Source organism: Procambarus clarkii, chromosome 14 (genome assembly GCF_040958095.1).
Source record: "Procambarus clarkii isolate CNS0578487 chromosome 14, FALCON_Pclarkii_2.0, whole genome shotgun sequence".
NCBI lineage: Eukaryota > Metazoa > Arthropoda > Malacostraca > Decapoda > Cambaridae > Procambarus > Procambarus clarkii.
The window spans coordinates 1,962,482-1,986,830 of record NC_091163.1 but is presented as its reverse complement, the minus strand read 5'-3'; the positions used below and the strand labels follow the sequence as shown (position 1 = coordinate 1,986,830).

The 24,349-nt window shown below is 43.5% G+C and overlaps 1 long non-coding RNA gene across 1 annotated transcript; it reads right to left on the bottom strand.

Moving 5' to 3' along the window:
• Window positions 1–6,335: 6,335 nt before the first annotated feature.
• LOC138364572 (uncharacterized) lies at window positions 6,336–23,133 on the bottom strand. Its single transcript, XR_011228441.1, has 2 exons — window positions 23,048–23,133; window positions 6,336–11,104 (listed from the first exon to the last, which is right to left on the bottom strand). It is a non-coding gene; the product is annotated as an uncharacterized lncRNA (long non-coding RNA).
• Between the last annotated feature and the right edge of the window lie 1,216 nt (window positions 23,134–24,349).

Here is a 24,349-nt window from a genome sequence, read left to right as displayed (position 1 = left end):
GCAATTTTCACATAGAATAGGGGTTTGTTTTGGGACGCTTACCTTTCTGGGTGCCTGACCCTGTTGATGGCAGACATAGAATGCTTCCAACCACACGGTGGTTTCTATAGGCCATTGCTCCCCCCTTGCCTCTCTGAGGGGGCCAAGTTCTGGCTCGTGGTCCCCAGTAGGCCCATAGAATTCCATACACATAGCTGATGCCAAAGTCTGACATTAGTATATCAGCCTGGATAAGCTCCGGGGAGCCTCCGGGTCTCATCCAGAAAATGGCGTTTTATTACATTCAACGCTGGTTTTTCCTCAGATCTGGAGGCTTTTTTGTAAATTAAAGTTGGTATCTCTTCAAGGGCACTAGACTTGGTTTTAAGGGAAAGGATTATCTCATTAACATCAGTGGAATTTGCAGGCGTTAGGTACAGAGACTGTGGATAGTTACCTGTAAGATAGTCCTGAACATCAGTACTGGAAGATGGAATATCATTTGCAAGGGATGACCCAATGGAAGAGAAGAACCTATATTGAACTCAATAGGTTCTTCTATTGTTCAGATATCAGAGGCTGTAAGCTGACCATCGTTATTGGACAGGAGTATTGGTTTGTTATTTAAAATCTTTGATCCCAATATTTGTGAAATTGTGCTCCATGTTTTCTTAATGTTGCCCTTTGTTTGGGTAAATTTATCTTCGTAGTATTTAATTTTGGCTCTTCTAATTATTTTAGATAGCAATGATGAGCAATTCTTGGAAAATTCTTTGGAGACGATTCGTAATCTATACTTCTTCTCAAGGTCATGTTTTTTATTAATGGGTTTAAGTATTCCCTTTGTAAGCCAAGGATTGTTTAGCCTTTTAGTTGTGACTTGTTTCGTTAGCATAGGACAGTGGGTGTTATAAAAGCTGAGAGTTTTTTGGAGAAAAGATTTCACTGCTAGGTTGATGTCCCCTGTGTTACCTAATTCGGACTCCCAGTTGACATTAGCAGCAGCAGCTATAAAATTGCCTATAGCAGTTTCATTGTGCAGCCTAAAGCTCATCTCCCTTGTCTCTAGAGGTGTTTTGTTAATGTTAGGAGAAATGTGGGGTAATGGTCTGTAGTGCTATCGATGATTATCCCTGAAGTAAGCGGAGAGGTTATGTTGGTCCAGATGTGATCAAGAGCCGTGGCAATACTATCAGTGATTCTAGTTGGTCTAGTGATTAAAGGTATGAGGAAGCAAGAATTCATACAGTTGAGGAAACTAGCAGCAGGAGGGTTATAAGGCTCGCAGAGGTCAATATTAAAGTCCCCTGCGATAATTAGATGGTTTTTGTTCAGTCTGTTATCTAGTATTAGATTTCTAAGGTTAGAGTTGAATTCGGACACATCAGTGTTAGGAATTCTATAGACTGCTCCCACAGTCAGGACAGACTCAGCACCCTTGACTCTGAAACTGGCGAAGATATATTACCCACAATAGTCTCCAGTTCTAATTACTTTTAAGCATGTCAGTTCTTGGTTGTAGTAAAGAGCAGTACCACCACCTCTCTGAATTGGTCGACAGTTGTGAATTGCTGAGTAGAATTGGCATGTTATACAAATACAAATATTTATTCAGGTAAAGTACATACATACAAGGTGAAATACAAAAGTTGATGGATTTATAGATAGAGCTAGTACATACAATGCCTAAAGTCACTATTACGCAAAGTGTTTTGAGCAGGAAAAACACTAAGACTAAAACTTAATACTAATTGAGATTAAAGCATAAATTGTGTTGAGAAAAAATAAAAAAAAATGAAAAAAAGGGGGGGGGGTGGAACATGACAGAAAAAAGCAAAAATACAATTTGGTCAACAAACAGCATTGTTTAAAATCGTAGACATGGGTTGACATTTAGGGGTGAGGTAGGTTACACTGAGTTAATTAGGTGGTACTTAGTTTTTATCTTAAACTGGTTGGGAGAGGTACAGTTTTTAACATAATTGGGGAGGTCATTCCACATTCTGGGTCCCTTGATTTGTAAAGCATTCTAGTTTGACTAAGTCGTACTCTTGTAATATCAATTAGGTATTTGTTTCTGGTGTGGTGCTCATGGGATCTGTTACAACCTTCTAGGAAGCTTTTAAGGTCAGGATTGACATAACAGTTCAACGTTTCATATATATATATATATATATATATATATATATATATATATATATATATATATATATATATATATATATATATAATATGTATATATATATAAAAATACACGTGAGAGGATGTGCAGTGACGTAATATCTAACATATTCAGAGATTTGAGTAGGGGTACCGAGTGATGTCTTCGGCCAGAGTTAGATATTGTCCTAATAGCAGCTTTGTGTTGAGTAATTAGAGGACGTAAATGATTTTACGTACCTCTCTCAACCAGTTTAAGATTAAAACGAAGCTCTACCTAATAAATTCCCTGTAACCTACCTTACCCCTCTGTTGTCAACCCATGTATGTTTTTTTTTTCAAAACAACGCTGTTTGAATGTAATTTTCTGTAATAATTTGTAATTGTATTTGTGCTGCTTTTTCAACCATGTTCCCCACTCTTTTACCTCTATTTTTATTTGTTCTCAACACATTTTATTCTTTTTACCCATTAGTTTTAAGCTTTAGTCATTAATGTTTTTCCTGCCCGAAACGCTTTGCGTAATAGTGGCTTTAGGCATTGTATGTACTAGCTCTATCTATTAACCCAACAAACTTTGTAAAATCTCTTTATGTATGTACCTTACCTAAATAAACATTTATTTATTTATTTATATTATTTATTTTGGGTAGTAGAACCCCAAGCACAAATACCATAGTTGAGATAAGGATAGATGAGAGAGTAATAGAGTGTCACCAGGGCAGGGCGAGGTACATAATATCTCATCTTAGAAAGAATGCCAACAGTTTTTGAAACATTTTTTGTTATATTTAGAATGTGTCCCTGGAAATTCAGCTTGTGGTCAATGAAAACGCCAAGGAATTTGCCATCTACTTTGTAACAAATTTGGGTATTGTTAATCCTGAGATTTATTTGATTTGAGGATTTATTGCCAAACAAAATAAAGAAAGTTTTGTCAATATTGAGGGTGAGTTTGTTGGCAGTTAGCCAGTGATGGACTTTATTCAGCTCAGTATTCACTGTGACATTTAGAGCAAGGGTGGTCAGGACTGGAGTAAATGAAGGTCGTGTCGTCAGCAAATAGAATTGGTTTGAGATGTTGGGAGGCATTTGGAAGGTCATTAATGTAGATGAGAAAGACGAGAGGGCCAAGTAGAAGAGGGTCAATGAGATAATCCTTTCCCTTAAAACCAAGTCTAGTGCCCTTGAGGAGATACCAACTTTAATTTACAAAAAAGCCTCCAGATCTTTAGCCCCTGCTATTGCATTGCTCTTCAACAAGTCACTTGAACTCCAAACCTTTCCAGATATTCTAAAAAAGTGAGAGTAACCCCTGTCGACAAATGTGGTGATCTCACAGATGTTAACTACTACAGACCTATATCAATCCTGCCTAACTTGTCAAAAATATTTGAAAACTAATCTACAAGCAGCTTAACTCTTATCTAGCCAAACACAATATACTTAGCTCTTGTCAGTATGGCTTCAGACCCAAAAAAAGCACTAACGATGCACTTATTAGTATGATTAACTTGATTCATGCAGCTCTTTATAAAAATGAGTTCCCTGTTGAGTTATTTGTGGACCTACGTAAGGCTTTTGACACTGTCAACCACCAAAACCTTCTTCTTAAATTACATCATTATGGAGTCAGAGGACACTCCCTGCAATACCTCCAATCTTACCTCACTGACAGGCTCCAGTATGTTTATGTGAATAATTCAATTTCTCCCACCCTACCCATCAACATTGGTGTTCCTCAAGGCAGCATACTTGGCCCTCTCCTCTTTCTCATCTACATTAATGACCTTCCAAATGCCTCCCAACACCTCAAACCAATTCTATTTGCTGACGACACAACCTTCATTTACTCCAGTCCTGACCCCTCTTGCTCTAAATGCCACAGTAAACACTGAGCTAAATAAAGTCCATCTTTGGCTAACTGCCAACGAACTCACCCTTAACATTGACAAAACTTTTTATATTCTGTTTGGCAATAAATCCTCTAATCAAGGAGTGCGAAAAGATACGTGAATTTAGAGACAATTCTATAATCAATGTTCCAGCGATGTGTCAATATTTCATTCAAAATGATCTGCTACCAGAAATTTTAGCCAAATATCCCCAGTTTGCTAACTGTAGGTAGTAACTAAGTGATTGTATCCTAATCAAATAAATCTCAAAATAAACAATACCCAAATTTGTAACAAATTAGATGGCAAATTCATTGGCGTTCTCATCGACCACAAGCTGAATTTCCAGGGACGCATTCTAAATATATAAAAAAAAATTAAAAAACTGTTGGGATTCTTTCTAAGATCAGATATTATGTACCCCGCCCTGCCCTGGTGACTCTCTATTACTCCCTCGTCTATCCTTATCTCAACTATGGTATTTGTGCTTGGGGTTCTACTACCCAAAATCATTTACGTCCTCTAATTACTCAACACAAAGCTGCTATTAGGACAATATCCAACTCTGGCCCCAGGCATCACTCGGTACTCCTACTCAAATCTCTGAATATGTTAGATATTATGTCACTGCACATTCTCTCATGTGTATTATACACATATAAAACGCTGAACTGTAATGCCAATCCTGACCTCAAAAGCTTCATTGGAGGTTGTAACAGAACCCATGAGCACCACACCAGAAATAAATAGTTTTGATATTCCAAGAGTACGACTTAATCAAACTAGAAATGCTCTGCAGATCAAGGGACCCAGATCAAGGGCTCTGCAGATCAAGGCTTATAACTTTGGGGGTTCCGTCACCCCCAAAGCACCCCCAATCCCGTGAGGGCCAGAGGCGCGGAACCCCCACCCCCGAAGGGCGAGCGGAAGCTGGCTGCTATAAGTAGGAACATGACTTCTCGCTTCCGTGGCCGTAAGCGTGCCCGTATGCCCGGAGAGGCCATTAAAAAACAATCAGGTTTTCCTGACTGAAAAAGGTACCATTCCGGGTCTACTAGGCAGATGCTGCTAACTGACGCAGCTCGCTTGGTGGGCCGACGGAGCGCCATATTGACGAGCCATGGAGCAGAGAGGCGGGATGGCCCACCGACATGTGCCCTGGGAGGAGTACCTACTGCCGGGTTTGTACTCCAAGCAGGGAGCGCTTTCCACCATGGCGAATGACTGGTCGATCCCGTGTATATCTTCGTCGTAGTAGCCCGCCCTCACAGGGACCAGTCCTGGAAGGCTGGCCCCAGGGCGGGTGTGGGAATGTGAACGCTGTCCACTCAGAGGCCGACTCCCCAGGGTCGACCCCGTGTTGTTCATTGTCGCTGTGGTGAGCCCCGCGGGTGTGGAGTGGAGGCGTCAGCTTAGAAGCGTGTCGGATTGTAGAATGTCCCATACTGACTGACTTTCGCCCTCCTGGGCTAAGGTATGCTGAACTCTGTAATTACTATATGAGTACTGGAACACTTGATGATATATTGGACTTGTATCCAAGATTGACCATGTAATATATCACTTATTCAATGTTATATTCAATATATCATTTATTCAATGTTATATGATGTAACTATATAACCTGAGCTTGTAAAAGCACCTTCATCACCTTCAGTGATTAAGTGCTTAATTGCACACTAGTTTCTTTATCAGCTATCTCACCCTGTCAGAGTAAATGAGACAGATGTATGTGAATGCATGTGTGTGTATATGTATGTATATGTATGGGTATAAAGTATATATGGAAGCTGATCAGAATTACATTTCACCTTTGTGAATGTACATTAATGACACTATGTAAAAGTCACATCAAACACTTTATGTAGGGCATACGTAAATCTGTGTATCTATGTATTTACGTATGTAGGTTAGCTTAGCATTTTAAAAGCACCGAATCACCTTCTGTGGTTGAGTGTTCAATAAACCCTTGAACTCTATGTTTAACATTTCTCTAACCCTGTCCATGGAGGACAGAAGAAAATGTATATATGCTGGTTAGCATTGTAAATGTGTGGCCACGTCTGTGGTAGAAAATAATAATAATAAAAAAAAAAAACTCCCAGGATACCTCGCACGGTGGGCATGAGAGCCGTGGTCCATCATCACAGGTTTTCCTCGTCCTAATTCTATTGTGGATCTGGAAGTATTAAAGCAGTAAGGGTGGGCAGGAGCTGGTGTGCAGAGGAATCGTGAAAAGCAAAGGCACAGGTGCGTGGGACCCGCATCAAAGCGTACTGCTGGCAACTTAGGCTGCGAGAGTGGAGATTTATTTATTTATTTATTTTTATTTATATATATATATACAAGAAGGTACATTGGGTTTGTGAGAATACATTGGATAGTACAGTATTTACATTCTTGTAAAGCCACTAGTACGCGCAGCGTTTCGGGCAGGTCCTTAATCTAGCAGATAATTTTAAGTAGGTAATTTCTATCAGAATTGATAAATAATAAAGATACATTGCAAGAGAAAAATGAGATGAGAGAGCTTAGTAAGTATATTAAAGCACATTGTTACATTAAAGCTCTGATTGATTACATTGACAGCTTGATTAGTAATTTAAACAAGATTAATATACACCATACAGAAGATTGACAGCACATATAAGACAGCAATAACTAGATGCGACACCTGTTGCGTAAGGTAGGAATGGGTAGAATTGAATGAAGCTCCAGCATAACTGAGTGGGAGTAACCGAGTAGCCTAGTGATGGTACTGTCAGATACAATATATAAGTGCTAACTCCTGGAACAATCGGACGCCTCCTCCGTGGGAAACTAATAGAAGTAGTTAATGTCAGCGTCAAGTAGTTAGTAGGCAACGGCACGGCAATTATCAATAATAAATTATATATAATAATATTTATATAAATATTTTTATATAAATTATCAAAATAAAATTATAAGGAAGTAGGAAGTATAAGGAAAATAAGGATTATGTCAGTAACATCAGTGGAATTAGTAGGCATTAGGTACAAAGACTGTGGATAGTTACCTGTAAGATAGTACTGGAAGATGGAATATCATTTGCAAGGGATGACCCAATGGAAGAGAAGAACCTATTGAACTCAAAAGCAGTGTCAGAGTTAAAGAGTTGAGTAGTATCCTCTTTTAACCACGTTTCAGTAAGTATAATAAAAGAGAATTTGTTGTCAACAGTTTCAATCAAGGCACTAACATCATCGAAGTGTTTGCTTAGAGATCTTAAATTCAAGTTAATTACAGAGATATTGTGATTATGTGTTAATACATTGTTTACATCATGTGCAGTAAAATATCTGCAAATTTGATCATTAAAGTGATTATTGTCATAGATAGTGGATATGAGGTTCAGTTCTGGGTCTATACTTGTTTGCATAAGAAGGCTGGTTGTAAGAAAACAAGTCAAAAAAGGCAATTACAAAATAGAATTTTTATATAAAAGGGGGGGGGGAATAAATATATAAACAAGACTATACAAGACAAACACAAAATTAACAAAAAAAGAAAAATGAGGTAGATTGCTTACAAGTACTCTTAGGTATACTGTAAGTAATAATTTGCATTTTGAGACACAGGCAAAGCCAGGGGTACAATGGAGTAAGGGAGTATGGCGAAGCTAAGCAACCTAGGTAATATATGAAAGCAAAGAAAAAAATTGAATAATAAACATAGGCAAATTTAATCTAATGATTATTAACTATAAAAAGTTTAGTTATGATCCTATAATTAATAAGAACTAAACAACATAATAATGCACTCAATTAATTAAGTCCAATAAATGACTAATATAAATTAAATTAAAATTTAATTTAAAAGAGTGTAACAAAGAGACTTTGGATACGTAGCCCGCACTAGGTGACAAGGGGGGTTAATTATGGTTAATTATGTTGACTCATTGAGAGTGATAATAAGGTGAGACAAACCACATTGGGAGAGGAAAGTGTTGAGGTTATCTTCATTAGCAATTGTAAACATTTTACCCCTGCAGTCTTTCTCACTTTAATCAAGCCATCTCTAACGAAGCACTGATGAATCGCATCTGGGTTTTGATTACGGATTTGACGCAGGCGGTAGAGGAGTTGCTGTCTTTTTCTAGTCAAGCTGATTGTTCTACTGATATTCCCTTCGTTCCCTTACTTTTTCAGTCGCCTATTCAATGTTCTGTGGCCCGTATCTTTGTGAGTAAATAGCTTACAGTCTGTTCCATTTATCTTCCCCCAAATGTCCTGCTTTCTCTTCCTGATCTTAGGCACCTATTGGACTCCTTGCTAGAGCCTGTGCTCCTGTTGGGTGATTTCAACTGTCGGCATACCCACTGGGGGGATATTCTGACAAACACCATGAGGGCCGTCTTCTCAAACCATTTGTCCTCTCTTCTTCCCTGTCTGTTGTTATATAAAGGAGTGTCTGTACTATGGGGCCTAGTATTATCTGGATGTAGGGGCAATAGTAAGCATTAAGAGTTATCAAAATGGGAGATCTAAAAGGCCCGGCCCCCAAATAAAACTATAAGCAGTGCTGAATACTTGGCTACACACAAGGTCAGTCTAGAGGTTGATTTATTAAGATCTCCTACACAGGAAGAACTGATATTCTCTTACTTCACTTACTTATTTATTAACCCCCACCACCCCCATATACATTCACACCAATAACAAAAATAATAATTACTTTACCACACTATCTTACGTTAAAAGCCTTGGTCCACATAAACAGGATACAAGGTTTTACACTGAACACAAGCTAGGGTAAAGTTCTACTAGGGAAACACTTGAGGCTAGAGTCAGCTTAGGGTAGGGAGACCACGTGGTTCCACTGGGACCCCCTTTAGAATAACTAGCAATATAAACTCTAAAGACACCTACTACACACAAAGTATACTACTCTACACATAGAACACGTGTATGCCAGAAAATGAATAATGTACACAGTATATACTTAGCTTGAACAAGACACAGAAATAAGGAAACGAGGAGGAAGGGTAGGAGGATCCTATCCACCCAACGCCAGCTCAGAAAAAGAAAGACTCTCAGTCTCCTTTTCCCCAGCTGGCTCACTGCCGGCAGACTGCTCAACTAATCGTACCGCAGCCCTATACCAAGTTTACTCAGGTTTACTTTACAAATGATTAGAAAGTATTAGTAAACATAGTTGGTGCCTATGTTATTATTTAATAATCAACCCCAAGCTCCGTCTTTAAATGCTCTTTGAGAAACAAGAATAGTCTTACGTCTGGCAGGGAAGATACAAACAATTGCAGCTCGTGATGCGCCCAACTATACTATAAGAAAGTTTAATAGCTCAATTTTGACCTCTGGTTTCCACTGAGGAACCCAGGGTCGTAACACTCCTCCCCCCTTCAGAGAAAAAAAAATATGACTACTAGAATAGTAGTCATATTTTTTTGTAAGAGTATACAGAGAATAAAAAGGAAAATTTATGACAAAAAAAAAATCAATCAAAACAAACAATTTCTCTGCAAGAAAAATACAAAGAAGTTCTCTGAAAAAAAACACATACACAAAAAACAGGGAAGTAAATAAATTGGACACGGAATATTTAATGTCACGGGAGAACCTAAAAAAAAAATAACTAAAGCATGACAGTTGGTAAATGGCTTCCTGTGTCCCAGATGAATGTTATTCAGGCAACCTGGACAGACCGTCGGCTATCACGTTGAGCCGGCTCGGTAGGTGGGTAATGGAAAGATTGAAGTCCTGTAGGTACAATGCCCACCTGAGGATGTGTTTATTCTTCCCCTTCATCTGATTCAGGAAGACTAGTGGGTTATGGCCCGTGTACACTTCCACTATATTACCTGTGAGGTAAACTTCGAACTTTTTACATGTTAACACTAGCGCCAACGCCTCTTTTTCTACCACTGAATAATTGCGTTGTGCCTTGTTAAATTTCACAGAGTAGTAATATACTGGGTGTTCCACCTGATCATCCCCAGTTTGCAACAACACTGCACCAGCACCTGAGTCAGACGCGTCAACATGAATTTTAAACGGTCGGTCGAACCTTGGACTAGCAAGCACTGGGGCGGAAGCTAAGATCAATTTCAAATTTTTAAATGCCTCTGCACAGTCTGATCACCACTTAAATTTAACGGCCTTCCACAACAAGTCTGTGAGAGGAGTGGCAACACTGGAAAAGTTCTGACAAAAGCGTCGATAGTACGCACACATACCGAGAAATCTTTGAACGTCCTTTTTAGACTTTAGCACCGGATACTCCAGAATGGCACTGATTTTATCTTGCCGAGGTAACACTTTTCCTTGGCCCACTTCATAACCGAGTTATGTCACTGTGCCTTGGCCAAAATGACACTTTTTTGCATTTAAGGTTAGATTTGCGTTCTTTAAAATTGTGAACAACTGGCGTAACCTAGCTATGTGGTCAGCCCAATTACTGTCAAAGAGCACGATATCATCTAAATACGCCCGACAATTTGGCCCATTAGCGAGCAAAGAGTTCATGAGTCTCTGGAACGTGGCAGCGACATTACGCAAGCCGAACGGTAACACTTGATACTCAAAAACACCCTCGGGTGTCACGAACGCAGTTAGTTGTTTAGCACGTTCAGTGAGCGGGATTTGATAATACCCCCACTCGAGAGGTCGAATTTCGAGACGTACTTGGCGTTTCCCAGCTCGTGGATGCAGTCCTCGAGGAGGGGCAGCGGGTAGGCATCCACAATGGTCACCTTATTGAGCTGCCGATAGTCAGTGCATAATCGCCAGGAGCCGTCTGCTTTGGGGACCAAAAGGCAGGGTGAGTACCAAGAGCCCTGGCACGGCCGGATGAGGGCGTGCTGGAGCAAGAAGTCGACCTCCTTCCGTACGTTGGCCTTTTCTGGACTCATCCGATAGGGTTGAAGGTGAATGGGGCTGTAGTCCGTCAACTTGATATCATGGCAAATGGCATCAGTCTGGGTCGGGACCTCTCCAAACGGACTGGAGAATTCTTCAAGTAACGACTGCACCTCTTCACGTTGGGCCATATGCAAATGGGACAGTCCCTCCTCCACATCATTCACAGAACTAGAATTATTGAGAATGAGATTAGTTGGGTCCCCAGAACAATCATTCCCTCCCTCACTGGAAATGGAAACATTGGTTAGTGCAATGGGCCTGGGGCCCTGGAACTTCTTCAGCTGATTTACATGTACGAGCATTACCTGGTTACGCTTGTCAGAGTGCCTCACTTTGTACGTGAGGTCCCCAGTCTTTTCTGTCACAATGTAGGGGCCTTCGTACTTGTGGGACATAGTGTTCCCTAGTCGAGGCTTTAATACCAGGACAGGGTCGCCAGGCTGAAATACCCGCCACTTAGCCTTAGCATCGTTTCGTTCTTTCATCTTTACTTGGGCCTTCCCAAGATACTTTAGTGCCTTTAGTTCCCAAGTACTTTAGTATTAAGCTTTAGTCATTTAAGTTTTTCATGCCCGAAACAGTCTCCGTGGTGTAGTGGTAAGACACTCGCCTGGCGTTCCGCGAGCGCTATGTCATGGGTTCGTATCCTGGCCGGGGAGGATTTACTGGGCGCAATTCCTTAACTGTAGCCTCTGTTTAACTCAACAGTAAAATGTGTACTTGGATGAAAAAACGATTCTTCGCGGCAGGGGATCGTATTCCAGGGACCTGCCCGAAACGCTACGCGTACTAGTGGCTGTACAAGAATGTAACAACTCTTGTATATATCTCAAAAAAAAAAAAAAAAACGCTTTGCGTAATAGTGGCTTTAGGCATTGTATGTACTAGCCCTATTTATAAATCTATCACTCTTTGTAAAATCTCTTGTATGTAAGTACCTTACCTAAATAAACATTTGATTTGATTTGATTTGATTTGATATGTGTTTGTCATGTTCACAGAAAATGGTACCATCCGTTTTCTATGTGTGGCGGAGCAGACGCCAGAGAAGGTAAACAAGAGCGTACAGGACGCCCGCCAAGCTTGGTAGCTACTAGTCATGTATCAGTTTAACTAGTAAATGGCCGCTCTGCTACCGGAGGGCGCTGACGTTCGGCCCGGGCTGTCAGTGTTGACCTGTACCTGCTGCGTGGTGGTCGTCTTGTTGACGGTGTGGTGCGGCCATTGGCCGGGGCCTGGCGGGTGTCATGGCGTCGACTAGTGGTGGCCGTGTTCGCCGGGTCGACACCGCCCGGCTTGATTTCTCGGCCCCCATTGACTGGCCCTTGGTGGAGGTTGCCCTTATGGACGTCATGCGTGTTGAGTACCAAGATCTCTACGGTGTTGAGAAACTTTCCCCTACCCGGGTGGCGGTGACATTCTCCTCGGCGCAGGTGTATCAGCTGTTTGTGCGTCGATGGGGTACACGGACGCATGTACTTCCAGGTTCTGCTGTGACGGTGGAGGTCTCCGATCCGTGGGGCCCCCTGACGTATGTGAGCGTTCATGGTGCGCCGGTGCAGTTTCCTGAGGAGGAGCTGTCCGCCGCGTTCCGTCGGTATGGTGAGGTGGTGGGGCAGCGTCATGCCTGTCTGCTTCGTGGGCGCCTGAAGGGGCTCCGTATGGGTGCCCGTACTTTGCGCATGCGGCTCTCTGGGGCTATTCCCTCTCGGGTGGCTGTGTGTGGGTTTTATGTGCGTGTGTTCTACCAGGGGCAGACTCGCTCCTGTTTCCGGTGTGGTGAGGTAGGCCATTTCGCTGCAGCTTGCCGTGCCCCTCGCCCGGAGGACCCATCGGTTTTCCATGCGGATGATTTTCCACTTCTGCCGGAGGCTGGGGCGCCCCCAGCGGGCCCGGGCTCTGTGGGTGTGCCTCTGGAGGCGTCGTCCCCAGCTGTCCCTACCTCTCCGTCTGCTGCTGGGTCCTCTGCTCTGTCTGTTGACTCTGATGCTCTCGCGGCTCCTGCTTCGGGTGCGCCTATGCTGGTGGCGGCGGAGGTACATCGCGACCCGAGTGTCTCCTTGAAATCCGACGTGTGTGGTGTAGTGCCGGAGGGCGACCCGTGTGCAGTGGCCAGTGTGCTTCCCGAGGCCAGGGGCGGTGTTGATACTGTGTCTCCTGACGGCCAGCCTAGCGGTGTTCCTGATGCTGGTGCCGTGGCGCAGCCGCCTGCTGTCGCTTGTGCTGTGCCTCCTGTGGTTGCATTGGGCTCTTCTGTTCCTCGACGAAAGCGCGCTCCGAGGGATCGGTCGCGCAGCAGGGGCCCCCCTGGGAAGAGGATCGAGGCTTCGGGTGGTGTGCCTTTGGCTGGTGCTCCTCCCTCCGCTTCTCCAGTGGTTCCTCCTCCCCCTTCGGAAGCGGGATCTGGGGATGAGCGGGACATTGAGCGTGGTGTCGGGCTCGGGGCAGCGGAGGAAGTGGAAAAACTGTGGATGGTGTCCTCGACGCCTGGGGCGCCCTCTTCGCATGGTGTATCTCCTGTGATTTTGAAGGCGGTTCCTGGCCGGTCGTCTTCCAGGGTGCGGCAGGGGGTTGAGCCTGGTGGTGTGGATGTGGCTCCCGCTGCGGGTGCGGTTGCGTCCCCTGGGGGACGCGTTGGGTTGGGGGTGTCCTGAGGTTCTCCCGATGGCGCCCTCTGTTGTCTGTGCGTCTTTGAATGTTCGTGGTTTGAATGATCTTGGGGTCCAGTTGGGCCTGTTGGATGTTCTGCAGGAGCAGCGTGTGGATGTGGCTCTGATCCAGGAGCATAATGTTCGTGAGGTGTCTGTGCTGCAGTGTTTAAGTGCGCATTTTCATGTTGTGCTCAACCCGCCGAGGACGTCCTTCGGGGGGACGCTTATGTTGTTTTCTAGGAGGGCTTCCTTCTCCGTGCTTCACACGGAGATGGATGAAGATGGGCGGGTTTTGTTTGTGAGGGTTGAGTTTTTGGGGGTCGTTCTTCCGTTCCTGACGGTGTACGCCCCCTCGGGGGTGGCTCGCCGTCGGGAACGGGAGGAGTTTTTTCGGGTGGGGCTTCTCCCTTTCCTGCGTCATGATACGCGGAGTATGGTTTTTGGTGGTGATTTTAACTGTGTGACGAGTGCGCGGGACTGTAGTAGCGCCCGCCCGCAGAATGTCTCGGGTGCGCTGCTGGAGGTGGTGCGTTCTTGCGGTTTCAAGGATGCTGCTGTGCTCTATGGGGGCGAGTTGTCCTTTACTTTTGCTGCGCATGGGGCGCGTTCGCGGATTGATCGCGTGTATGTTACTGGCGGGGGGTGTTCTGTGTTTGCTTTCCACACTGTCCCGGTTGCTTTCTCGGACCATAGTCTCGTGGTGGTCCGGGTTGGTGTGCCCAGTCGGGTACGGGTCGGCGCGGGGTGGTGGAAGCTGAATTGTGGGTTGTTGCGTTCTCCGAGGGTTTGTGGGCAGTTTCGGGTTTGGTGGGTCGGGGTTCTCGCCCGGCGGTGTGATTTTCCTTCTGTTTTAGATTGGTGGGAGTGGTGTAAGGAGCAATGTCGGTTGTTTTTTCGGGTGGCTGCCAAACGTGAGGCTGCTGGAAGGTTTGGGTTGCTGCGGTTGTTCCAGGCGAGGCTTTCGCGGTTGTATGTGCGGTACAATGCTGGGATTGACTGTTTTGGGGAGATTGCGGAGTGTAAGGAGCGTATTTGTGGTTTGCGGAATGAGTGGGCCGAGGGTGTTCGTGTGCGTGCTCGTGTGAGTGAACGTGTTGACGGGGAACGGCTCTCTCCTTATCTTTTAGGGAAGGTGAAGGCTGCGCGGGACGGTGTTCTTTTTACGGCTCTGCAAAGGCCGGATGGGTCTGTTGTTTCGGACACCGGTGGTGTGTTGCATTATGTGCGGCAAGAGTTGGTTGCGCTCTATGGGGAGGTGGTAGGGGACGACGCGATTGCGGAAGGTTTTTTGGGTGGTTGTGCTCCGGGGTTGTCTGCTGCTGATTGTGTTGGTTTGGAGGAAGATGTTTCGTTGGGGGAGCTTTTCGGTGTGGTGAGGTCATTTCGTTCCGGGAAGGTGCCGGGCTCGGATGGTCTTCCTGTCGAGTTTTATGTTGCCTTTTGGGATGTGTTGGGTGATGTTCTTTTGGAGGTGGTCCGGACTTGCCTCCGGGGGTGCGTTCTGCCTGTATCTCAGTGCGTTGGGATTGTGCGGCTGCTCCCGAAGCCGGGCGATTTGCGGTTCTTCTCGAACTGGAGACCCATTACTTTGTTGAATGTGGACTATAAGATCCTGTCCAAGATTTTAGCTGGTCGGTGTCGCCGTGTGGTTGCGTCTGTGGTTTCCGTGGAACAGTTTTGTGGTGTTCCAGGTCGCTCGTTACTGCAGTGCAATGCGTTATTTCGGGATGTGCTTCTGTACGTGTCGGGCTCTCGCTTGTCTGCAGCGATGCTTTGCCTGGATTGGTCTAAGGCTTTTGACCGTGTTTCGTTAGCTTTTGTTTTTCGTGTGTTAGAGAGGCTTGGTTTTCCGCCTTTGTTTGTTCGTTGGGTGCGTATGTTGTACGCTCAGTGTTGCAGTCGGGTTTGCATCAATGGGTTCTTGAGTGCTCCTTTCCCTGTCCGCCGTTCGGTGAGGCAGGGTTGTCCGCTTTCCATGCTCCTTTATGTGCTCTTTCAGGAGCCTTTTTTTCGGGCGGTCAAGGCTTGTGCGTTGATCCGTCCCCCCCGGCTGCCTTCTGATCTTCGGTTACCCATCTGCGGTTATGCGGATGATACCATCCTGTTCGTGGCCTCTGCTGGTTCTGTTCGGGCTGTCCAGGTCGTGGTTGAGAGGTTTGAGTTGGCCACTGGGGCCCAGGTCAATCGTGCCAAATCTGGTCTTATGGGTATCGGTGGGTGGTCCTCTCGCCTTGTGTGGGAGGGGTCTTGGTTTCCGGTGGTCTCCTCTCTGCGAGTTCTGGGGATCACCTGGTTCGCTTCTTACGAGAGATCTTTGGAATTTAATTGGGGTGCGGTTTCTCGTAGTGTTGGTGTTGCGGTTGGGTTGTTGGCTGCGCGCCCGTTAACAATTTATCAGCGGGCGTTGCTTGTTACTTGTAAAGTTCTGTCACGTGTCTGGTTCGTGGCTCGGTGTTTCCCCCTAGATCGCCGGCTGGCTCTGGGGTTGGAACGTCAGGTTTATAGGTACGTGTGGTGTGGTCGTTACCACCCGGTTCGTCGCTCGACGTTGGTGTTAGCGGTGCGGGAAGGTGGGGTTGGTATTCCTGATGTGTTTACCAGGGCTCGGGCGCTGTTCTGGGTCTCGTTGCGTCAGGGTTTAGCGTTGGGTGGGGGGCTCAATGCTTTGTGTATTTTTTATTGTTCGGTCCGGTTTAGTTTTTTGGTGGATTGCGGTGTTTGTCGGGAGGTGGCCTTTTGTACCCCTCCTGTTTACTCCTGGGCGGTAGACATTCTTCGGGCTGTCTGTCGTTGTCCGGGTTATATGTCTCTCTCAGTGAAGGCGATTTATGGGGTTCTATTTTGTCGTGTTCAGCCGCGGGTGGAGTCTTTATTCCCGTGTTGGGATTGGGGGGAGGTGTGGGCGGCGTTAGGGGCGCGGTTTTTGGCGCCGCAGCAGCGGGAGTTGTTGTTTCGCATGTTGCATTTGTCGTTGGCGACAAATGACCGGTTGTGCATGCTGGGTTTGCGTGCCTCTGACGCATGTGTCCACTGTGGTTTGCCTGAAACTCAGTTACATGTTTTCTATTTTTGTGAGAGGCTGAGTGGTTTGCTTGCTTGGTTTCGTGCTGTGTTGGCCGTGGTTTGTGGGCCGGGATGTCGGGGTGGTTTTTTGCCGTTTTTGTTTTTGTCTTTTCCGCGGGGCTCTCGACGGGTGCGTAATACGCTCTGTCTTCTTGTCGCTGACTATGTGTATTGTGTGTGGGTTGGCCGGAGGGAGGGTTATGGGGTTGATAGGGTTTTGGGGTTTTTGAGAGGGCGCTTACGGTTCACCTGGTGGTGGCTGCAGCGTGCTTTTCCGGATGATTTTTATGGTTGGTTTACTGGTGCGTATGTTCGTGGGGCTGCTTTTGAGTGATTGGTCGTGGGTTGGGCTCGTGGATGTTGGCTGTGGGTTGGTTGGGTGGGTCTTGTTCCGGTTTGTTTTCGGTCCCCGGTCCTCCGATGGGCCTCCTCGGCGGGGGTTGGGCGGGGTGTGTGTGTGTGTGTGTGTGTGTGGTTGTTTTGTTCTGTTGTGGTTGCTCCTGTGGGTGTGTGTTTCGTTTGGGTGTGCTTGTGTGTGGGTGTGGTTTTTATGTTTTCCCTGGCTCCTGCGTGGGCCTTTTTGTTTGCCTTGTATGGGTTTTATGTTTTGTGCATTGTTGTTCTTTATGGTATGTATGTTTATGTGCTCCTCTGTCTTTGGAGCGTGCCTCTTCTGTCTTTTGTGATTTTCTGTGTGGGGGGGTTGGGGTGCCCGGGTTAGGTTTTGTCCTCCCCCCCCCCCCTTTTCATGTACTACTGTTCCTGTGTTATGAGTGTTTTTTTGCCATTACTGATTGTTATTTCTCTTTTTATGTGCCATGTACTTTGCCTTGTGCTATTTATGTATTATTTATCTGTTCTTTCTTGATTTGTGTTTTGTGTTCTGCCTTTGTATTATGTCTTTTTAATTATGCTTGAGGAACCGGAGTAAGAAAAAAGAAATGTACTCAGTTATTTCTGTTTGACTTTCAATGTATGTATTTCCATGTTTTTTGTTTAATGTAGTTTTGTAATTTTGCCTCTTAGGGGTTTCGGAGGCCTGTTGTTCTATACTTTTATGCACCTGTGTTTGGGTTGTTGGGCTGGGCTTGTATGTGCGTTCTCCTTTTGTATTTCTGCACTTAAGGTTGTGTGGATGTGCCTATGTTTTATGTTATTTCTATTGTGTGCTATTAATGACATGTTCTGTTTTTTGTGGTACATACTGTCCCCATTTCTGGGTTCTCTTTTTTTTTTTTTGTGCCTTGTGTCATGTGTTTTCTTTCTTGGTTTTTGTTGGGTATGTTTAGTGTATCCGTGGTTTACTTCCTTTGTTATATTGTCCTGTGTATGTTCATAACTTGTTTGTTCGGCGGGTATCTGTTTTGTACATTGTGTATTCTTTTATAAAAATAAAAAAAAAAAAAAAAAAAAAAAAAAAAAGTTTAACTAGTAAAGTCAGTAACTAAGCAATGACTTTATATCAACCCTACAATCAAGACTTCCTCAGTAACACACAAACACCACAGTGTTGAATGTGGGTGCTGAAGTTGAGTCTCTTGTCTAGGAATAGGCCAAGAAACTTTCCATCATTTTTATTACTGATGTTAATGTTGTCTATCTGTAGCTGAATTGCATTCGATGATTTGCTTCCAAATAAGATGTAGTAGGTCTTTTCTATGTTTAGTGTTAGTTTGTTAGTTGACATCCATAAGTAGACTCTTTTTAATTCATTATTCACAACATTATTTAGTGTATGTGGGTTGGGGTCTGAATAGATGAGGGTAGTATCATCAGCAAACAATATAGGTTTTGTTTGAATTTGTTTTGTTTTGTTTAACTGTTTGAATCAGGGCATTAACATCATCAAAGTGTTTGCTTAGAGATCTTACATTCAAGTTAATTACAGAAACATTGTGATTACACGTTAAAACATTGTTTACATCATGTGCTGTATAATACCTGCAATTTTGATCATTAAAGTGATTATCCCAGAACCAGGAAGCGGCCACCCTGATGTAGAGTGGCCACTTCCCGGTTCTGGGATAATGTCACCTACTGTGAGACCACCATCCACAGCTGGACCCCACAGTCCAGGGGGAAGTGGGGGATAAGGAACTGGATCAAAATGAGACAGATTTATTTATTTATTTATTTATTTATTTATTTATTTATTTATGCATATACAAGAATGTACATAAGGAATGTGAGATCGCAACCTCAGCCTCCCTACCACCTCGCCCTTGGGTTGCTCCACTGTTCAAGCAGTGGTTGTCCTTAGTGACCGGTTGCAGGAACACCAGCAGCAAACGGAGCGGCTGCAAGAGCAACTCCAACATGAGAAAAAATCCACCAGCGATATTTCGATGATGGTCACGTGTATGAGGGGATTTGTAAGCAATGACCGCCAAACTCCCCCTTCCACCCCTGAACCCTCCAAACATGTGTTCGCTTGCCCATCAGGGGAAACTTCTAGTGATCTTGAAACCTTGTGTAGTGGAGCCCCTCCACGCAGGTTAACTGCCAAAGTTGTGCTAAAGTATGTTCAAAACGACTCTATAGCTGGAAATGACAGACAAATTGTACTAGACCATTGGATGCAAATGTGTGACATTGGTAATAAACTAAGAAATGTTCCTGGACTTATACCGTAGTGCAATAGATAATATGTATATAGATAATAAATATTAAGTGAACTAATAATATCAATATATAATGCTGACTTTAAATGCACAATTAACTAAGTTATCCATCATTAGCTGGAACATTGCGTCCCTCAAAAAAAGGTTCTCAGATTTACATCACAAAGTAACAACTGAACACATCGATATTGTATGTCTCCAGGAGTGCAGAGTTCCCGCAAGATCCTCACCCCCGAAATTGCCCTCATTTGTTTCTTACAACCTCAGATCTAGTAACTCTTGCATTCTATACATCAAACAATCCCTACCCCATCAACTTCTGCCAGAAAAACAAACTGCCGGTCAACAGTATCATGGAGTGAGGATCTATGTGGGCAACTCTGTTCTCAATGTATTTAATCTATATGCTCCAGCAGGAAAGTTAAATTATATTGATCTTCCGGCCTGCGCTCAAGCAGAGCCAACCATCATTCTTGGTGACTACAATGCTAGACACAAGGACATTGGTGGCTCTCGCTTCAGTAACGGTAATGGGAATCAACTGCTGTCGCTACTAAATAGTCACCAAGATGTGCAGATTGTGGGTGACCTTGAACCCACGCATATTTGTGGAGGCATTCTAGACCTCTGTGTTGGTTTCAACGTCTCTCACGTCTGGTGCACATCATCTATTGTATCAGATTTGTTGTCAGATCATCACCCTAGATTGACTACTCTATGTATAGGAAATGCCCTTGACTACATCCGATCCTATCTTAGTGACAGACACCAATATGTAACCATCAATGATACAACTTCTTCCACTCTACTAATTACCGTTGGAGTGCCACAGGGCAGTATCTTAGGACCTCTTCTATTTCTTATATATATAAACGATCTGCCTAATGTCTCTAATATTCTCAAACCTATATTGTTTGCTGACGATACTACCCTTATCTATTCAGACCTCAACCCACATACACTAAATAATGTTGTGAATAATGAATTAAAAAAAGTCCACTTATGGATGTCAACGAACAAACTAACATTAAACATCGAAAAGACTTACTACATCTTATTTGGAAGCAAATCATCAAATGCAATTCAGCTACAGATAGACAACATTAATATCAGTAATAAAAATGATGGCAAGTTTCTTGGCCTATTCCTAGACAAGAGACTCAACTTCAGCACCCACATTCAACACATAACTAAGAAAGTCTCTAAGACAGTTGGTATACTCTCCAAAATCAGATATTATGTTCCTAACTCTGCTCTCCTCTCACTATATTATGCACTAATCTACCCCTATCTTAATTATGGTATCTGTGTATGGGGGTCTACCACTGCAAACCACCTTAAGCCCATCATCATGCAGCAAAAATCTGCTATCAGAATAATAACTAACTCTGCTTTCAGACAACACTCAGCTCCATTGTTTAAATCTAAACTTGCTAAATATTAACTCCCTCCACACATTCTCTTGTGTCAATTACATTTACAAAACCCTGTTCTTAAATGCAAACCATGCTCTGAAACTCTCCCTGGACAGATGTAATAGGACCCATTATCACCACACCAGAAATAAATATCTCTTTGATATCCCCAGGGTCAAACTTAATCTGTGTAAACACTCTATGCAAATTAAGGGACCTAGTCTATGGAACTCACTCCATAGTGAATTGAAAAACTGTAAAACTTTTGCCTTATTTAAAAGCAAAACCAAAAAGTACCTAATTTCATCTTCTTAGTTTCCTACACTGAGCTTTAAATTTGCTCTGTACCTAGTGTTACCCAATCTCCTAATTTTTATGTAGTATCAAACAACCTTATCATTGTGTTCATTGCTGTCTTCTTTTATGTGCTAGCCATATGCTGTATTGTGACTACCAATTTTTGTCAACTACCATTCAAGCTGTCATTGCAATCAATCTTATATTGTTTCTGCTGTATTGTGCCTACAAATTTTTGTTAACTACCATTCAAGCTGTCATTGCAATCAATCTTAGCTACCTATGTGCTTTAATATACTGTACCTACAATTTTCTCTCATCTTTTTTTTCATTCCATGTAACTGTTATCATTTTTTTTGTCTATAAATTTTGCAAGTATTTACCTACTTAAAATTTTCTTAGATTAAGGACCTGCCTGAAACGCTGCGCGTACTAGTGGCTTTACAAGACTGTAATTACCTTATTATGTATCCTCACATTCCCAATGTACCTTCTTGTATATGCATAAATAAATAAATAAAATAAAATACCATCCTGCCCGGTGGGACTTTCAAACGCAAACGGTTCAGTGTTCCTCCTGCTCGACGTGAAGACTTTGTTGCTCATGTGTCAGAGTGGTACACTTATGATCCCTCCACAGTCCAGACATTTAACGACGGTCTAGTACAGAGCATTCTGATGTTTGCTGACCCTTTAGGTCGGCCCCCTGCACCATCCAATAGTCGGAACAATATGAAAGGTAATAAACGCCATGCCTATTACAATGACCCCAAACTGCGTACTTTGAAACGCACTGCCAGACGATTTGGGCTTGCATATAGGGAAACACGTACGCCAGCAATGCTCAAGCTCTTTCAGAAAGCCCTAGCCAAGGCGAGGGAGCGCATGACAGAGCTCAGGCAAGATAACTGGGAAACTTTTGTTAACAGTTTCAACTCTTACACCCCCCTCAGCCAGGCATGGAAGGATATTAAAAGAATTAAAGGCGATAAGATCGGCCAAGTAGCACACCCTCACCCTCTACACAGAGCAAACGAGTTAGTCGATGCTTGGGCAACCACCTCTAGCTTCAATAATCTTCCCCCAGACATACAGTTCAGATTAAATGCTGGTTACGGAAATCGAGAAAGGCTCGTTGACTTCATGCTCCACAAGGAAGATGAATGCAACGTACCATTTACTGAGTTTGAATTACTCGCGGCCCTAAACAAAGGCAAAGCCACATCACCCGGTGAAGATGGTATCACTTATGACATATTGCGTCTGCTCCCTTTAGTACCAGGGAATTCCCTGCTTGAGCTGTATAATATGAGCTATGTTACTGGGGAGCTTCCTAACTCTTGGACCAACAGTATAATCATTCCAATTCCCAAGCCAAATCAAGAAAATGCTTTCCGCCCAATTTCCCTTACTAGCTGCATTTGCAAAACATTCGAGAGAATGGTCCTAAACCGTCTCCTCCATAGAATAAGAACCATGCTATCCCCCCAGATATATGGCTTCATGCATGAAAGGAGTGTGCATCATTGCATCACCACCTTTCTTACCCTGCACACTGAAAAGTCATATACCACCTTCCTAGATCTTAAGTCTGCCTTTGATATTGCAAATAGACATGTTATCTTGAGTGAGCTTGCAAGAATGAATATTGGTGGTCGGCTTCTTTGTTGGATCAGGGATTACTTATCCAACAGGAAGTCATCTGTATTTTTCCAGGGGCATAGGAGTGTAACAAGAAACTTTGAACTAGGTACCCCGCAGGGTGGTGTCCTCAGTCCTACCTTATTTAATATCTTAATAAACACGCTGTTAAACTCTGTACCGAGCAAACCCAACGTCCACATCATTAGCTATGCTGATGATATAATGATACACACCACTGGGTATGCTAACACGCAGAACACTCTTAACTCTGTATTAGACTCATGTCAGGACCTAGGTTTAATTATCTCAGCAGAGAAAACAAAGATACTAAATCGGCGCCCATCCAGGCAGGGAGGAGCTGTTCGCAAGATGCAACTGTCTGATGGCTCCCAGCTTGACTATATAAACAGATTCAAATACCTTGGCCTTGAGGTGCCACTGTATGGTCCTGTTGTATTCAGACTCTGTCGTCAGTATAAAGAGAGGCTCCGAGCTCTCAAGGTTGTTGCAGGTTATCACTCAGGCTATGGTGCCAATGTCAGAATTGTCAAAATTTATTTATTTATTTATTTATTTATTTATTTATTTATTTATTTATTTATTTATTTATTTATTTATTTATATATATACAAGAAGGTACATTGGGTTTGTGAGAATACATTGGATAGTACAGTATTTACACTCTTGTAAAGCCACTAGTACGCGCAGCGTTTCGGGCAGGTCCTTAATCTAACAGATAATTTTAAGTAGGTAATTTCTATCAGAATTGATAAATGACAAAGATACATTGCAAGAGAAAAATGAGATGAGAGAGCTTAGTAAGTATATTAAAGCACATTGTTATATTAAAGCTCTAATTGATTACATTGACAGCTTGATTAGTAATGTACCTTGATGTGATGTAGTAATGTACCATCAAAAAATGATGTACCTTGCACACATCAGATCTTTAGTGGATTATGCTGCACCTCTGCTTGTTTTGATGCCTGAAAGAAAGCTTGGAGGGCTTGAAAAATTGCAGAACGAAGCCTTGAGGATAATCCTTGGGTGCCCTCGTACCACAAAGATACTTAATATGAGAAAGGAACTTAATATTCTGAGCGTTGTTGATCGTGTTACTGAAATTAACTGTCAAATTGGTATAAAAATGCTTAGGCTAACTCATCCTAATCCTTGCACAGAAGCCCTCCAGAATTTCTTTATTGAAGATCAGCATTGTTCCAAATGGATAACAAAAACTGGAACTCAACTCAGAATGTATCAGGTTCATGATTTGTACCAAGAGAAACAACAACGGCACTTTCCTGCACCGTGGGAGATTACACCCTTTCCAGTTTTAATCCCTCCCTTTCCACCCAAGAGGCAATTAGAGATCAGCCCAAGCTTCGTCTTGAGGCAAAGCTCAACGCCTTAAGGCATATTGATGCTCTGTCCACAAAGCATTCTCTCTCTCAAATCATATACACTGATGGTTCCCTACACCGCACCACGGGTGCAGCTGGAAGTGCAGTTGTTCTGACAATGGGCGGTGGCTTGTACTTTGAGTGGGGAGTCCGTATAAACAACTGGGCCTCTACCCTTCAGACTGAACTATTTGCCTTGCTCCTTGCACTGAAATGTGTACAAGTCTCCAAACTTGATACATTAATTGTAAGTGACTCCTTATCATCCTTAAATGCTCTCAACTCTTTAAAACATAACTAACATGCTCGTGTCCGAAGC